The sequence below is a fragment of the Orcinus orca genome, chromosome X (assembly GCF_937001465.1).
Source record: "Orcinus orca chromosome X, mOrcOrc1.1, whole genome shotgun sequence".
Classification (NCBI taxonomy): Eukaryota; Metazoa; Chordata; class Mammalia; order Artiodactyla; family Delphinidae; genus Orcinus; species Orcinus orca.
In genome coordinates this window covers 15,250,167-15,264,739 of record NC_064580.1, presented here as the reverse complement: position 1 = coordinate 15,264,739, position 14,573 = coordinate 15,250,167, and the positions used below count along the sequence as shown (strand labels likewise).

The following is a 14,573-nucleotide window of genomic DNA, read 5'->3' as shown; positions in this document are numbered from 1 at the left end:
ATTTCTGTTTGAATACCTAGTTCATAGTTGGGACCTTAACAGTGGTTTGCTTGGTGGACTTTTAAATTATCCAGATTCATAAAATCAACTATGGCATGCTCCTAGCAGAACAGTATTTCTTATTCTGCGCTTTATAATTTATACAAGTGTGAAAATGTTTGAAACCGTTCTCAGGAGAACTACAGATGTGATTAAGGATGGAAAGTAGATGCTCCAAAGAGAGGTTACACTATGTGGTATTGATGCTACTTAACTTTCCTGGTGGAAGAAGAATAAGTAGTGGTAATTTTACATATAGATCTTCAAATTAATAAAGGAAGGAAACTTGCAGATCACTCTTTTGTAAACTGTGGCTTGTTTCTTCTACCTTATGTATGTATTTTAAGCAGAGATAAGAGTTCTGTACTCATATGTATGTGCAAATGGAGAATCTAATTTGTAAATTTTTGATTCCTTAAAAAATAACATTTACAACTCTTTATTGTTGTTTATTATAAACAAATATATCACTCAGTTAACACATATTTGTTAAGACCTTCTACATGCAACGCTCAACGAGGGTTAAAAGAAGCATAAGAGTGAACTCCTGATTAAAAGAATAATGAGAAAGTCCCAGTGATGAGAACTTGACATTTTACAAAGCACTTTTATTCTTCTTATCTAATTTTTTCCCAGCGAGGTGGGTTTTAGTCCCATTTAAGAGAGTCTACAGAGGCTCAGAGAGCTTGAGGAATCTGTCCGTGATCACATAAGGGCAGAATTGAATCTTCTACCCAGGTCTTCTGGTTCCAGTTTCTGTTCCCTTGTCATTATATCTCAGTCTAGCTGGGGAATAAAATATACCATCCACAAACAGTTATCCAATGGTTCAAGGCAGGCTATGACACATGCCAGTGGAATGATCAAATATAGCAGGGAGCACACTTTCCTACCTCCCCTTCCTAACTCTTGTTAAGGAAGACAGCATTCTAGAAAGGATACCGTTAACCTGATTGGTTAACTTTGAGCACTAAACTCGTAGTTGCAAATGTTCTTACCAATCCCAGTGAGGTTATCTTATCCAGGATATAATAAATAAAGAGTGCCAAGAAAAGACTGAGAGAACACCTAAGCCCAAACTGTGAGAAATAGGCACCTTTAAGTCAAAGTGTGTATATAGCAGACTACAAATAGTATACAAGGTAGTTCCATATTCACTTTCAATCCTTCCTCACCAAGGAACTATGGAAAGCTTTAGCTAATCATTTTTTTCTTTGTAAGTAATTATGTGTATTTTAAAATTTTAGAAATCAAATTAAAGATGTGCCAGAAGAAAACTAGTCTAGGGTGAGAGTCAGGAAATGGACGATTGCCTGGATAGGGGCATAAGGGGCGATTTGGGGCGATGGAAATTTGCTTTAGCTTGTTTTCAGTTGTGGGTGCTCACATGTCTACAGTTCATAGGAAAGCAACCCTTAAGATCTGTGTATTTTATTTCTTATTAACTACACTTCAATTTTTAAAATGTGGAAAAGAGTGTACAGTTTCTCAAAATTCTTTTAAGGGTATGTTAGCAAGAAGTTTAATAACCATTGTTCTAGGCATATGTGGAATAAATCTCTCTTCTTTCAAGATTCTTACTCTTTCTTTAGGTGTCTCAGAACCATGTAGCTTGACTGTAAGATAAAGTCGTCAGTAGCATGTCACATTATTTATGTTTTTTGATTATTACCTTTAGTGTTTTTCTCATAGCCACCTTGGATTTTTATGCCTAAGGACATTCTCCTGCGGAATAGAAGAGAAGTGTGGGGAGTAAAATTAACTAGGGAAAAGGTTAACCTTCATTGTATATGTGTACCACATCTTCTTTATCCATTCATCCGATGATGGACATTTAGGTTGCTTCCATGTCCTGGCTATTGTAAATAGAGCTGCAATGAACATTTTGGTACATGACTCTTTTTGAATTATGGTTTTCTCAGGGTATATGTCCAGTAGTGTAGTGAGGTGGATAGACCTAGAGTCTGTCATACAGAGTGAAGTAAGTCAGGAAGAGAAAAACAAATACCATATGCTAACACATATATATGGAATCTAAGAAAAAAAAAAGGTCATGAAGAACCTAGGGATAAGACGGGAATAAAGACACAGACCTGCTAGAGAATGGACTTGAGGATATGGGAAAGGGGAAGGGTAAGCTGTGACAAAGTGAGAGAGTGGAATGGACATATATACACTACCAAACGTAAAATAGATAGCTAGGGGGAAGCAGCCGCATAGCACAGGGAGATCAGCTAGGTAGTTTGTGACCGCCTGGAGGGGTGGGATAGGGAGGGTGGGAGGGTGGGAGGGAGGGAGACGCAAGAGGGAAGAGATATGGGGACATATGTATATGTATAACTAATTCACTTTGTTATAAAGCAGAAACTAACACACCATTGTAAAGCAATTATACTCCGATAAAGATGTTAAAAAAAAAAGGTTAATCTTCAGAGAGTTTGGTCAATGAATGTGTTTTCCCGTTTATCTTTGTAATTGCTCCCCCCAGAACCTTTTTTTGAAGAACAACGTAGTAATTAAAGTAACTTTTCATGTAAATGGAGTCCACAGATTGATCATCTAGTTTTAAAGAATTGCTCTTGAATTCCGTATGAATTTAGAAAAGAAAATGCATGAATTGCATGAACCAATGAACGATGGATGATGCCCCACGTCGCACTGAGTGGAGAAGCTCAGTACCGATGATTTTATCCTGACCTGGCCCTGATAATCATTTCTCTGCAACCCACCAATTCAGCTTGGCCATAAAATCTTAATAACCGGCGGAATCTTCTTGCAAAGAGGGCATGACGCCCCAGGCTTCTTTAATCTTCTGGTGCTGTGACAAGTGACAAGGTGGCCTGTGCTTCCATGAATAATATTCCCATCTCATGGGTGCTTCTCACCCGTGCTACACGGCTTCAAGAGATTGCTCTCTGCTACGAGGGGCCGCCTGATTGTTCTCCTGTGCTTGAGATGGTCTGTGAGCTTTCAGACCTGTGAGCCAAATCCGAGAATTCCTCTGAGCTACAGAGATCAAAAAGTCTTGTGTTGGGCTTCCCTGGTGGCGCAGTGGTTGAGAGTCTGCCTGCCGATGCAGGGGACACGGGTTCGTGCCCCGGTCTGGGAAGATCCCACATGCCGCGGAGCGGCTGGGCCCGTGAGCCATGGCCGCTGAGCCTGCGCGTCCGGAGCCTGTGCTCTGCAACGGGAGAGGCCACAGCAGTGAGAGACCCGCGTACCACAAAAAAAGGAAAAAAAAAAAAAAAGTCTTGTGTTGTTCTTCCCTTTTTATAAGATCTTAGGCCGAAATGGTTCTTTGGCAATAAGGGACATCAGTTCCTTCATTTTCCTTCTTTTCAGGTGGGGCAGTGATGACAGGAATGAAGAGCTAATGGGTTCGCTTGGCACAGTTTGAATACTGATCTTTCCTCAGGGCCCAGCATGGAAACACCTCTCGTTTGAAGAGTTTGATTTCTTGCACTCAGTAACACTACCACGCATCCTCAGAAGCAACTTCTCCATCAGTGTCAGTACATAGGATGTAGCGTCCCCACGGTCATTTTTTTCTATTTCCATTACCTTTTGTCACTTCCGTTCCTTTTTTTTTTTTTTTTACTTGTTTGATCTGTATTAGCGGCTTCCACTTTTATTCCAGCATTTAACTGCTGTAATGCTGACTCATTCAAAATCCACATGTCCTCCTGAGTGCCTAAAACAATGTAGGACATATCTCCCTCTCTAGGATTTCTGCATGTATGTGGTAAGGTCGGCAGCATAGGGATACCAACCTCTTCGGTTCTTTTCCTGGCGTTGGAACTTTCCTCCGCATGTTGCTTCAGTTGGTCTTGGCTTGGAGTATCCACGCTGTAGCCCTGGAGTGGCGGTGACAGGATCCCTTCTTAGCTTGTCATAGAAAGGACTCGGATATTTCACAGAGAAGTGCTGATGTCCAAGTAGTTCTCCTGGAAGATCTCCACCACAGGATCCCTTTGCCAGTATATGCTGAGCTGTATATTGCCTGACCACTGGCACAGTGCACGTGTCACCTTTGTACCTGCCACCTGCAAAATCCTCAGAAGTGGCAGCTTTATTGTACCTGTTGTACACAACAATCAGTCTGATCGATTTGGTCTGGGGAGAACCTGCAAGCACCATCAGATGTTCAACCCCGGATGGAGGTGGAAAATGCTGTCATTTTGGCACTGCGGAAATTGCAGTCCGTTGACCCGAATGTCCAGCTACTCCGTGGGTTGCTTGCTGCCCCTCCACTGCATCTGGAGGGCGTCGGTAATGGGTCCAAAGGCTTCAGCAGTATTTCCAAACAGTGAGCAGCTGAGGAGTTTTAAGAGACACTTTCTTCCCTGAGACAGTCTCTGTGCTCTTCTGTTCTGGGTTGAATAGCATCCCCCCCCAAATTCATGTCCACCTGGAACCTCAGAATGTGACTTTATTTGGAAATAGAGTCTTTGCAGATGTAATTAAAGATGAATCCATCCATACTGGACCAGGGTGGGCCCTGAGGCAATGAGTGGTGTCCTTTTAAGGAGAGGAGAGGACACAGAGAGACACAGAGTGGAAGGCCATGTGATGATGGAGGCAGAGATGGGGTGATGTGTCAGTAAGCCAAGGAACATGGAGGACTGCTGGCGACCACCAAGTAGCCAGAAAGAGGCAAAGAAGGATCCTTCCCTAGAGCCTCCAAAGGGAGCATGACCCTGCCGACAATGTGAGCTTGGACTTCTGGTCTCCAGAACTGTGAAAGAACACATTTCTGTTATTTAAAGCCACCCGGTTTGTAGTACTTTGTTGCAGCAGCCACGGAAAACAAATATCTTTTCTTTCACTGTCCACACTCTGTATCATTTGCAAATTCTTCTCTAAGTCCCACAGCAGCAAGAAGAATCTTAGTGTTGTGGTTCAGTGTGGTGATTCCGAAGCCAGATTATTTGGGTTTGAATCTTGACACTACCATTCATTACGTATGTGACCTTGAAACTTACCCCACTGCTCTGTGCCTCAGTTTTTCTGACCTGTAAAATGGGAGTTAAATGAATGAATAATGTTAAGGGCTTAGAATAGTGCCTGGCACATAGGAAACGCTATCATGTGTTTGTTATACGAGAAGAAAAAAGTCTGTTGGACTGAAATGGCCACATGGAAATGGGAATGCTTCCATAGAAGAAGAGCTAGGACGTGAGCTTGAACTTCAGAAATTAGGTAAGGTTGGTCAGAGGCCACCCAGTTGGGAGAAACAGTGTGAGCAAAGGCTTCCTGGAAGTGTGAGGCAAGGGGGCAGCAAGACTCGATTAGAGCAGGATTTCTCACTCTTTTCTCCATGGTGGTCAGTGGCGAATCTTAGAATATTTGCATACACATGGGGTCAGTGAGGCTGCTTGCAGCTGGACCCTGGAGGTCACTGACCAAGTTCCTGAGAGCTAAGGGGAGACAGTACCTTGGCACATCTGAAACCCATTCCCAGCACCTGTGGGAAGCTCAGGGCTTGAGCAGCACTTCCCAAACTCGAGTGTGCATTAAGATGCAGATTTTGACTCAGTTGGTGTTGGATGGGGCCTGAGAGTCTGCATTTCTAACAAGCAGGGGATGCAGAGGCTTCTGGTCTAAGAACCACGGGTACTCCAGAGGTGGTCCATGTACCAGCAGCATCAGCAAACCCTGGGAGCTGGTTGGAAATGCTGACTTTCTGGTCCAGTCACCCCACCCCAAGCCTACTGAATCAGAATCTGCATTTTAATCAGGTCCTTAGCTGATTCATTTGCACATTAGCATTTGAGAAGCGCCAAATTAGAGGACTGGGCTTGGCGGTAGCCCAGCTTGCTAGAGGGGAGGACCTAGCCACCTCGGTTCTCAGACCCAGCCACACAGTAGATCCTTGTGGGCGGCTTTGAAAAATCCTGAGGTCCAGATCAGAGTGACTTAGTTAAATCGAAATCTCTGTGAGTGGGGCCCCGGGGAATGAGTATTATTTTTCAGACTTCTTGCGTGATTTTAACGTGCGCTCAGGGTTCAAGAACCACCAGGCTAGGGAAAAACCCCTAAGCGGGGCTGGAAAGAGAGACTGAGGCCATGCAGAGTTCTTGCCGGGGTTCAAAGTCCTTTCCCAGCGGAGCACAGCAGTTTGAAGGCGTGGATTCTGGAGCAACGAGGGCCTGCCTGGGTTCAAATCCTGCTTTGTGCCACTTGCCAGCTGTGTGATGGGCAAGGTACTTAACCTCTCTTTGCCTCTGTTTCTTTACAACGGGGATGATAATAATAGTAGCTGTGCCACAAGGTATTTGTGAGGATTAAGTGAGTTAGGATGTAAAGTGCTCATTACACTGGTTGGCACACAGTCAGTGCTATGGAAGTGTTTGTTTATTTAAATACACATTTTATTCTTTCTGATGGGGAATTGTGGAAGGTTTCTCAGTTTCCTGTTTCCCTGCCCCATCCTTGGTGCTAGGTTCTTGGGCAGCAGTCACACCTCTAACTGGGCGCTCAGTAAATGTTTGAGGAATGCATGACTGAATGGTTACAATGCCCCCTTGTGTATTCAGTGGGAAGAAATAACAAAACATACAGTTGTTTTTTAAGGAACCTCCATACTGTTCTCCATAGTGGCTGTAGCAATGTACATTCCCACCAACAGTGCAAGAGTGTTCCCTTTTCTCCACACCCTCTCCAGCATTTATTGTTTCTAGATTTTTTGATGATGGCCATTCTGACCGGTGTGAGGTGATACCTCATTGTAGTTTTGATTTGCATTTCTCTAATGATTAGTGATGTTGAGCATCCTTTCATGTGTTTGTTGGCAATCTGTATATCTTCTTTGGAGAAATGTCTGTTTAGGTCTTCTGCCCATTTTTGGGATTGGGTTGTTTGTTTTTTTGATATTGAGCTGCATGAGCTGCTTGTAAATTTTGGAGATTAGTCCTTTGTCAGTTACTTCATTTGCAAATATTTTCTCCCATTCTGAGGGTTGTCTTTTGGTCTTGTTTATGGTTTCCTTTGCTGTGCAAAAGCTTTGAAGTTTCATTAGGTCCCATTTGTTTATTTTTATTTTTCTTTCCATTTCTCTAGGAGGTGGGTCAAAAAGGATCTTGCTGTGATTTATGTCATAGAGTGTTCTGCCTATGTTTTCCTCTAAGAGTTTGATAGCTTCTGGCCTTACATTTAGGTCTGTAATCCATTTTGAGCTTATTTTTGTGTATGGTGTTAGGGAGTGTTCTAATCTCATACTTTTACATGTACCTGTCCAGTTTTCCCAGCAATCCCACTACTGGGCATATACCCTGAGAAAACCATAATTCAAAAAGAGTCATGTACCAAAATGTTCATTGCAGCTCTATTTACAATAGCCAGGACATGGAAGCAACCTAAGTGTCGGTGATCGGATGAATGGATAAAGAAGATGTGGCACATATATACAATGGAATACTACTCAGCCATAAAAAGAAACGAAATTGAGTTATTTGTAGTGAGGTGGATGGACCTAGAGTCTGTCATACAGAGTGAAGTAAGTCAGGAAGAGAAAGACAAATACCGTATGCCAACACATATATATGGAATCTAAGAAAGAAAAAGAAAGGTCATGAAGAACCTAGGGGTAAAGACGGGAATAAAGACACAGACCTACTAGAGAATGGACTTGAGGATATGGGGAGGGGGAGGGTAAGCTGTGACAAAGTGAGAGAGTGGCATGGACATATATACACTACCAAACGTAAAATAGATAGCTAGTGGGAAGCAGCCGCATAGCACAGGGAGATCAGCTAGGTGGTTTGTGACCACCTAGAGGGGTGGGATAGGGAGGGTGGGAGGGAGGGAGATGCAAGAGGGAAGAGATAAGGGAACATATGTATATGTATAACTGATTCACTTTGTTATAAAGCAGAAACTAACACACCATTGTAAAGCAATTATACTCCAATAAAGATGTTAAGAAAAAAACAAAACATACAGTTGGTTCTCCATACTAGTACGGACAGTGTGACCAACTGTACCGGTTTGCCCAGGAAAGAGAGGATTCCCTGGGCATGGGACTTATGGTCGTAAAACTGGTGAAGTCTGGGGAAAACTGGGACAAGTTGGTCACCCTCAGTATGGGTACCACCCAGATGTCCATTTCCTCAAAATACTGTTTGCAGGTAAGCATAAGGAGAGACTCCCAAGGCTAACTCATTTATGTGCACGCAACCAAGGCAATGGCAGTTCGCTTCCTGGCCATTGTGTGTGTGTGTGCTCGCGTGCGTGCGTGTGTGTGCATGAACGTACCCACATACACACATGTACACCAATAATAACAGTAGCCAGAATATAATCACAGTGTGACACATGCTGTGTGCTGCGGTGAGCAGTTCACATGCTTAACAGGGAGCATCAGTTGGCCTAGTTCAAATCCCAGTTATGCCACTTAATGGTTTTGTGGTGATGGGCATGATTCTTAGCCTCTCTGTGCCTCAGTTTCTCCATCTGCAAAATAGAGATAATACTATTACTCGCCTTTCAGAGTTGTTAGAGTAGATGTGTTCATCCATGTGAAGCATTTGGCAGAGCGCTGGGCACTTCCTAAATTTGATCGATGTTAGAGATTATTACTATTGCTATCATTAACAGTACCAGGCAACCTGCATCCCTCCTCTGCTTCTCTCCCTTTCTCACCTCCCAATTTCTTCCCTTTGCTGTGAGCCCACTGCATCCTGCCTTCTGTTTCCTCCCCCTGCTCTCTCCCTCCCCCACCAGAGGGGCCATCAACACTTTTACCCTGCTTGGATGAACAGAGCCCCCTGTCCATGCTCAGACACACAAACTGGACACAGCCTTATGTTGTATGCCACTACAGCATTATGAATCTGTGTTAAGCCTCATTAAATGAATATAGAAAACCAGTACACCTATTTTTCTCCTTTGGTTGGCAGATCAGTTAAGAAATTGATGGCAGTGGATGTGAACTTCAGCAGACATGTGGTGAGTTCTGTCCCTACAACCTTAAAGACGAGATGGAGAATCATAAGCCAATCACTATTAAAATTAAGTTATTAATGTGTAAAGAACGAGCAAGAGTGCTAGGTAATGTAGGTTTCTGGTAGAGCAGTAAGACGTTTCTCAGTCTTATCCCGTTCACTGTTTCTCACCCATAATTTGGATGAAAGTATAGAAGATACACATCAGATATGCAGGAGATTAGAAAAATAACAAATACTTTTAATGGAGTGTAGGGATATGAAAATATCAGGACCCTTGAAGCAATGGGTGAGATATAACCAGATGAAATTAACATGGATAAATGTAAATCTTGTGTGAGGGTCCAAATAAAACCCCACTTGGACGTATATAAATTAATACATATTATTACATTATATATCATGTAATTAAAACATTAATTTTTGTTATTGTATTATAGTTATTATATTACTGTAATGTTAATATATTATAATTATATAATGAATAATATAATGGCATATATTACTATATATATATAGCTTATGATATTGCATATCCTTTGGACCCAGAAGTTCTACTTCTAGGAATTTATCCTAAAGAAAAATTATATGTGTGTGGGGGTGGAGGGAATGGTAAAGAGAAAGCCTAGAAATAAAGTCAGTGCAGAACTAATAATAATATTAAAAAATTGGACAGTAGCCTAAATACATGTTAGTGGGGATTGGTAACTAAATTATTGTAAATGTAAACAAAAGACAATGAGGCAGTTCTTAAAAATTGTGCTTTACCAATAGTATTTCTCCAACTGCAATCCGAAAACTTTATGCATTAGAGTTTTCTGGGATACTGGTTAAACATACAGGTTCCTAGGCCCTCCCCAGAGTACTAAATGAGTGTCTTTGGGGGAGGATCCAGGGAAATACTTTATTAACAAGTGCCCTCAGATAATTCCAATACACACTTAGAGTCTGAGAATTACTGTAGAAAAGAATATTTAATGGAATAGGAAAGTGTTCCTGATATAAGTGACAAAACAAGTTCCAAAACAGGGTGATCCCTTTTATGTAAAAATACTTATTTGTATAGAAGAAATTTTGGAAGGATAAAAGCCAAAATGATAACCATGATTAATTTAATGTTATATGGCATTAATAGAAAGACGGTGTGCTGATGGAGAGTTCCACTTTATTCTGCACTTGTCGTATAATACCTGGAATGTTCCATTTGAGGAGGTAAAATCTATTTAGATTAAAATCGTATTGGATGTAAGGACAACAGAGAGGAGGAGTCAAAGGTGGATCCAAAGTTTGGAAGAATGGTCATGCATCAATGGAGCAAGGGCGTCACAAAGAGAAGCTGGTTTAGGGAGGAAAGATGAGTTGGTTTTGAACATGGCAGGTTTGAGGTACTGGTGGCACATCCATCAGGAAACAATCAAAAGACAGTTGGAATTCTGGGTCTAGAATTCAAGAAATTGAGTGGGGCTAGAGATGTAGATTGAAAGACAATAAAAGTTGTAGGAGTGGATTAATCAAGGAGGAAGATTAAATAGAAATAGAAGTGGCTAGAGATCAGCTCCCTAGAAGATGCCTTTGATTAGTGGAAAGGAAAGGAAGAAAATCCAGTAAAGGAATAAAAGAGAACATGGTCTGAAAGGTAATGGGTGAACCAGTAAGATCCAATGTCACCAACCATCCCTCAGAGGAAAGAGTTTCAGGGAGGAGGAGAAGGTCAAAGAGGATGAAGACAAAGAGTTGGCCACTGGACTGGACAACTGGATAGTGAGGACCTTCTGCAGAGTTGTTTTGGAGAGTGGTGGCATCTGTAGCCAGGTGGCAAGGAGTTAAGGAACAATCAAGTGGTAAGGAAGGCCCGAGAGCTGGTGCAGTCATTGCTGTGTTTTTAGGGCATGTAGTAGCCTCTCCCATTGTGGAGAAATGATCTCATGGTTTTCATGCTCCTTTCAAGATGAAGTTGGGACCATTTCCCCCAGCATTCTTTCTCCCAGAAAAACTGAACTGGAATTTGGGTTGTTTGTCCTTTCATGGAACTTTCAGTCACTGGGTGCAGTATAATTTTTTTGAGAGGTAATTTGTATTTCCCCTCCCTGCATTTTTCCATTTCTTTCCCCACTCTTCTTTCTTGTCCTGGTGAAGGTTTGGGGCTGGACAAAGGGTAGAAGTTACTTACATTTTCCTTCCTGGCATTTGTTTCAAAAAACCTGGGTCCCTCCAGGTAATTGTAATGGCGTCCTAGAGTATGAGACAAGAGAGAGCATATTTTTGAGGAGAACAAGAAGGATTTCCCTAAGACTGGAAAGAAATTCCTCTGACTTGGAACAGGAAAGGTGTCTGAAAGCCTGGCGAGCCAGAGATCCCTATAGTCTTCATCCTGACAGTACCAGGAGAGCAGGCCAATTTTAGACAATAGAGCTGAGGGAGGGAGGACCAAGGCCTAGGCTCCCAGCCAACCAGGGATTCCCCAGCCCCCAGCACAGACAAGAACCTGCAGTCTGGGGAGCTGAAGGGGCCCTGTGGGCTGGGTCTTTGACATCTTGATGATACCTCTGTACCTCCTTGAGATTCAGAAGGTCACCCTGATATCTTAGCACTTTCTGAGACCCAGAACCTTGACACCCCGGAAGAGTGGGGGAAGAGCCCTCAAGAATGTTTGGGATTGAATTTCCTGCTTGGCAGGACAGGGCTGGTCTCTTTATTAGAAAGTAAAGACACACAGTGTTTCTTGCTCACCTAAGTTTGTGCGTGGAGATCTGTGTCTGGTACACAGGAAGAAATCAGGCTAGCGTCCTCGAGCAAGGTGAGTGCTTTCTTCACCCGGGAAGAAAACCAAGGTGGTGGAATGGGGATCTCTAGATGATGTGACAACTGGTGTACAGGTGGTCATCAGTTTGGTAGGATGTGTGAAGGAGGGTAGAAAACAGTGACCCCATTGTCAGAGGAAATGGATCCTCGTCCATCTCTGCTGCTTGAGCATCCTACAACTTTGGCCATATTTCACCTCCCTGGGCCTCAGTTTCCTCACGTGCAAAACGAAAGCATTAGATTAAGTGAATGCTAAGGCTCCTCGCACATTCTGAGAGCCCGTTTGGCTTCGTTCTCTTCTTTCTCAGGGTAAACTTTCTTATCTCTAAGGAATGAGGTGGATTACACAGTCCTATAGCCGCTGAGCTACAGTCACCTTAGCCTAGCACTCGTGAGGAAAGCAGCAAACTGGGACAGCTTGCATTACTGAGGAGGCTACAAGTGTGTATTCTAATCTGCACAGCTCTGGGATTTCAGATGCGGTGTATGAGCCCCTCCACATTTAATTGAAGGGGGCAGAGGGTGATGAAACTACCAAGTTTGCTTTTTAAGGTTGGGCCATCCAGTGAAGATGGGTTTGCATACTAGTCTCAGAAGGCTAATTTATCACTCTGGACAGCAATTTCTCATTAACACAATGTCAATACTGCTGGGGATTGGCTGGACCACCTTTGGAAGAGGTTAAATTACCTTTTAATCAGTGTATGGAAGAACAATGCTTCTGCTCCATCATGGCATAGCAACCTTGCTAATTTGACATCTTATAAAAGCCAAGGCAGTTCTACCTATACTGGTGTGATATGACCAGGATTATTTCCAGAGAGGCAGAAGACAGGAAAGGAGGGTTTCTGTGGCTGTTATCCAAACTGGCATAATTGATGTGGGTGCAGTGGGTTATAGCTAATGGTCTGTGTTTAATTATGGAGGCAGTGACACAAGGGCTGGAGGATGATAAGGCACTAACCAGATGATGTACCACTATTTCAGTAGGAGCTCGCTGAATAGGGTCAGTAGAGTGGTAAGGTGGTCTAAATTCCATGTTTCTCCTGGGATTTGGGCTTGGTCCCCGAGGGGCACAGGGCTGTATTCATAAGATGTGTCCAAATTCACACTGAAGAGGTCTCCTAGGAGAACAGCCAGTTGCACAGGCCCCCGATGAAAGTGCTTTGAAATCCACTGCTCTAGGAATCCATTCATTGATTTAAACCAGGATCATTTGCATTGATAAATTGATATATATCTAAACCTCATCAGCCACAGTGGAAAGATAGGGCTTTTCATCTCTCGTTCCTCAGAGCAATAAAACAACGAACAATTCTTTATCCACTAGCCTGAAAAATAATGACAATACCTGTTGTCAAACTGCATATTATCCACCGTATCCATTATCAACTTTTAGCAGTAGAGCCTTCAGGTTTTAGCTGGACACATGGCTTCCCAGCCAGAGTATATTTCTCAGCCTCTGTGGCAGCAGTGTGAGACCGTGTAACTTAGTTTTAACCAATAAGAAAGGAACAGAAGTGATGTTCCTCCACTTATTCTTTTCTCCTTCTTGTGGGTAAGAATGAGTTTGTGTCGGGTGGTGGTTTACTTTCAATCTAAAAGATAAGAAAGGACTTCCCCGGTGGCACAGTGGTTAAGAATCCGCCTGCCAGTGCAGGGGACATGGGTTTGAGCCCTGGTCCGGGAAGATCCCACATGCCGCGGAGCAAATAAACCTGTGCGCCACAATTACTGAGCGTGACCTCTAGAGCCTGCAAGCCGCAACTACTGAGCCCACGTGCCACAACTACTGAAGCCCGCATACCTGGAGCCTGTGCTCCGCAGCAAGAGAAGCCACCGCAAAGAGAAGCCCCTGCGCTGCAATGAAGAGTAGCCCCCGCTCACCACAGCTAGAGAAAGCCCACGCGCAGCAACGAAGACCCAGTGCAGCCAAAAATAAATAAAAATAAATAAATTTATAAAATAAATAAAAGATAAGAAAGATACCTGTTGGGATAATGGAACAGTAACAGAGAAGGAACCTGGGTCCCTAGATGACCTTGGGAAGGAAAGTCATCCTACCTCCATCAACTGCCTACGAGCTTGGACTTTTATAGAGAACTGGATCTTCTATCTTATTTAAGCAGCTGCTATTTTGGTCTCTGTTACAATAAATACAGTGATTTACATGGGTAAAGGACCTTGCAGTTTGCAAAGCACTTTTATATGTTTTATCTCTTAGCTTCACAAGACAAGCAGGTGGAGTAGACAGATGGGGGAAGTGGTCAGAGCATCTACCTGACAAGGAGGGAAACAGGCTCAGAGAGGCTGTAACTTCTGTCCTCAGTTACATACCTATGCAGACATGGAGCCGCATCTTGAACCCAGGTATTCTGACTCCTTCTCCAGTGCTCCTTTTACTATAATATTGCCTCTTGGTCCTTGGAAACCTTAAGACATAGTCCGATATGTGCATGAGAGGGGAATCTCCATTTATTAAAACTCTTGCTGTTTGATGGGTTAAGCATCTCCATCTAGCTCTTCTCCTCTCCTTCCACCTCCTACATACCATGCCCCAAACAGCAAAAAAAGCAAAGCTCCATAAAACAGGGTTTTTAAAAATAGTTGGTGGACTTGCTTAATATCAGAACTGCCAAGGTTCTGGGGGGAAGGGAAGTTGCAGTGGGAGGAGTATTTTATCAACGACATTGTTTACAATTGTCAGCACATGGGGTAATAAAAAGCAGAACAACTTTTAGTCAGTTTTATTATTGTTTTTAAATTCTCTACAGACATTAAATTGTTTTT

General features: G+C 42.9%; 1 protein-coding gene and 1 pseudogene across 1 annotated transcript in view; one reads left to right on the top strand and one right to left on the bottom strand.

Moving 5' to 3' along the window:
- RAI2 (retinoic acid induced 2) overlaps positions 1–14,573 on the top strand; it is a 218,645-nt gene that overhangs the window by 81,908 nt on the left and 122,164 nt on the right. The window contains exon 2 of the mRNA XM_049704759.1: positions 8,937–8,985. The gene's annotated coding sequence lies outside the window, so the exon portion shown is untranslated. The remainder of the gene's footprint in view (positions 1–8,936; positions 8,986–14,573) is intronic.
- On the bottom strand, positions 3,290–4,216 carry LOC125963100 (protein Mdm4-like; annotated as a pseudogene).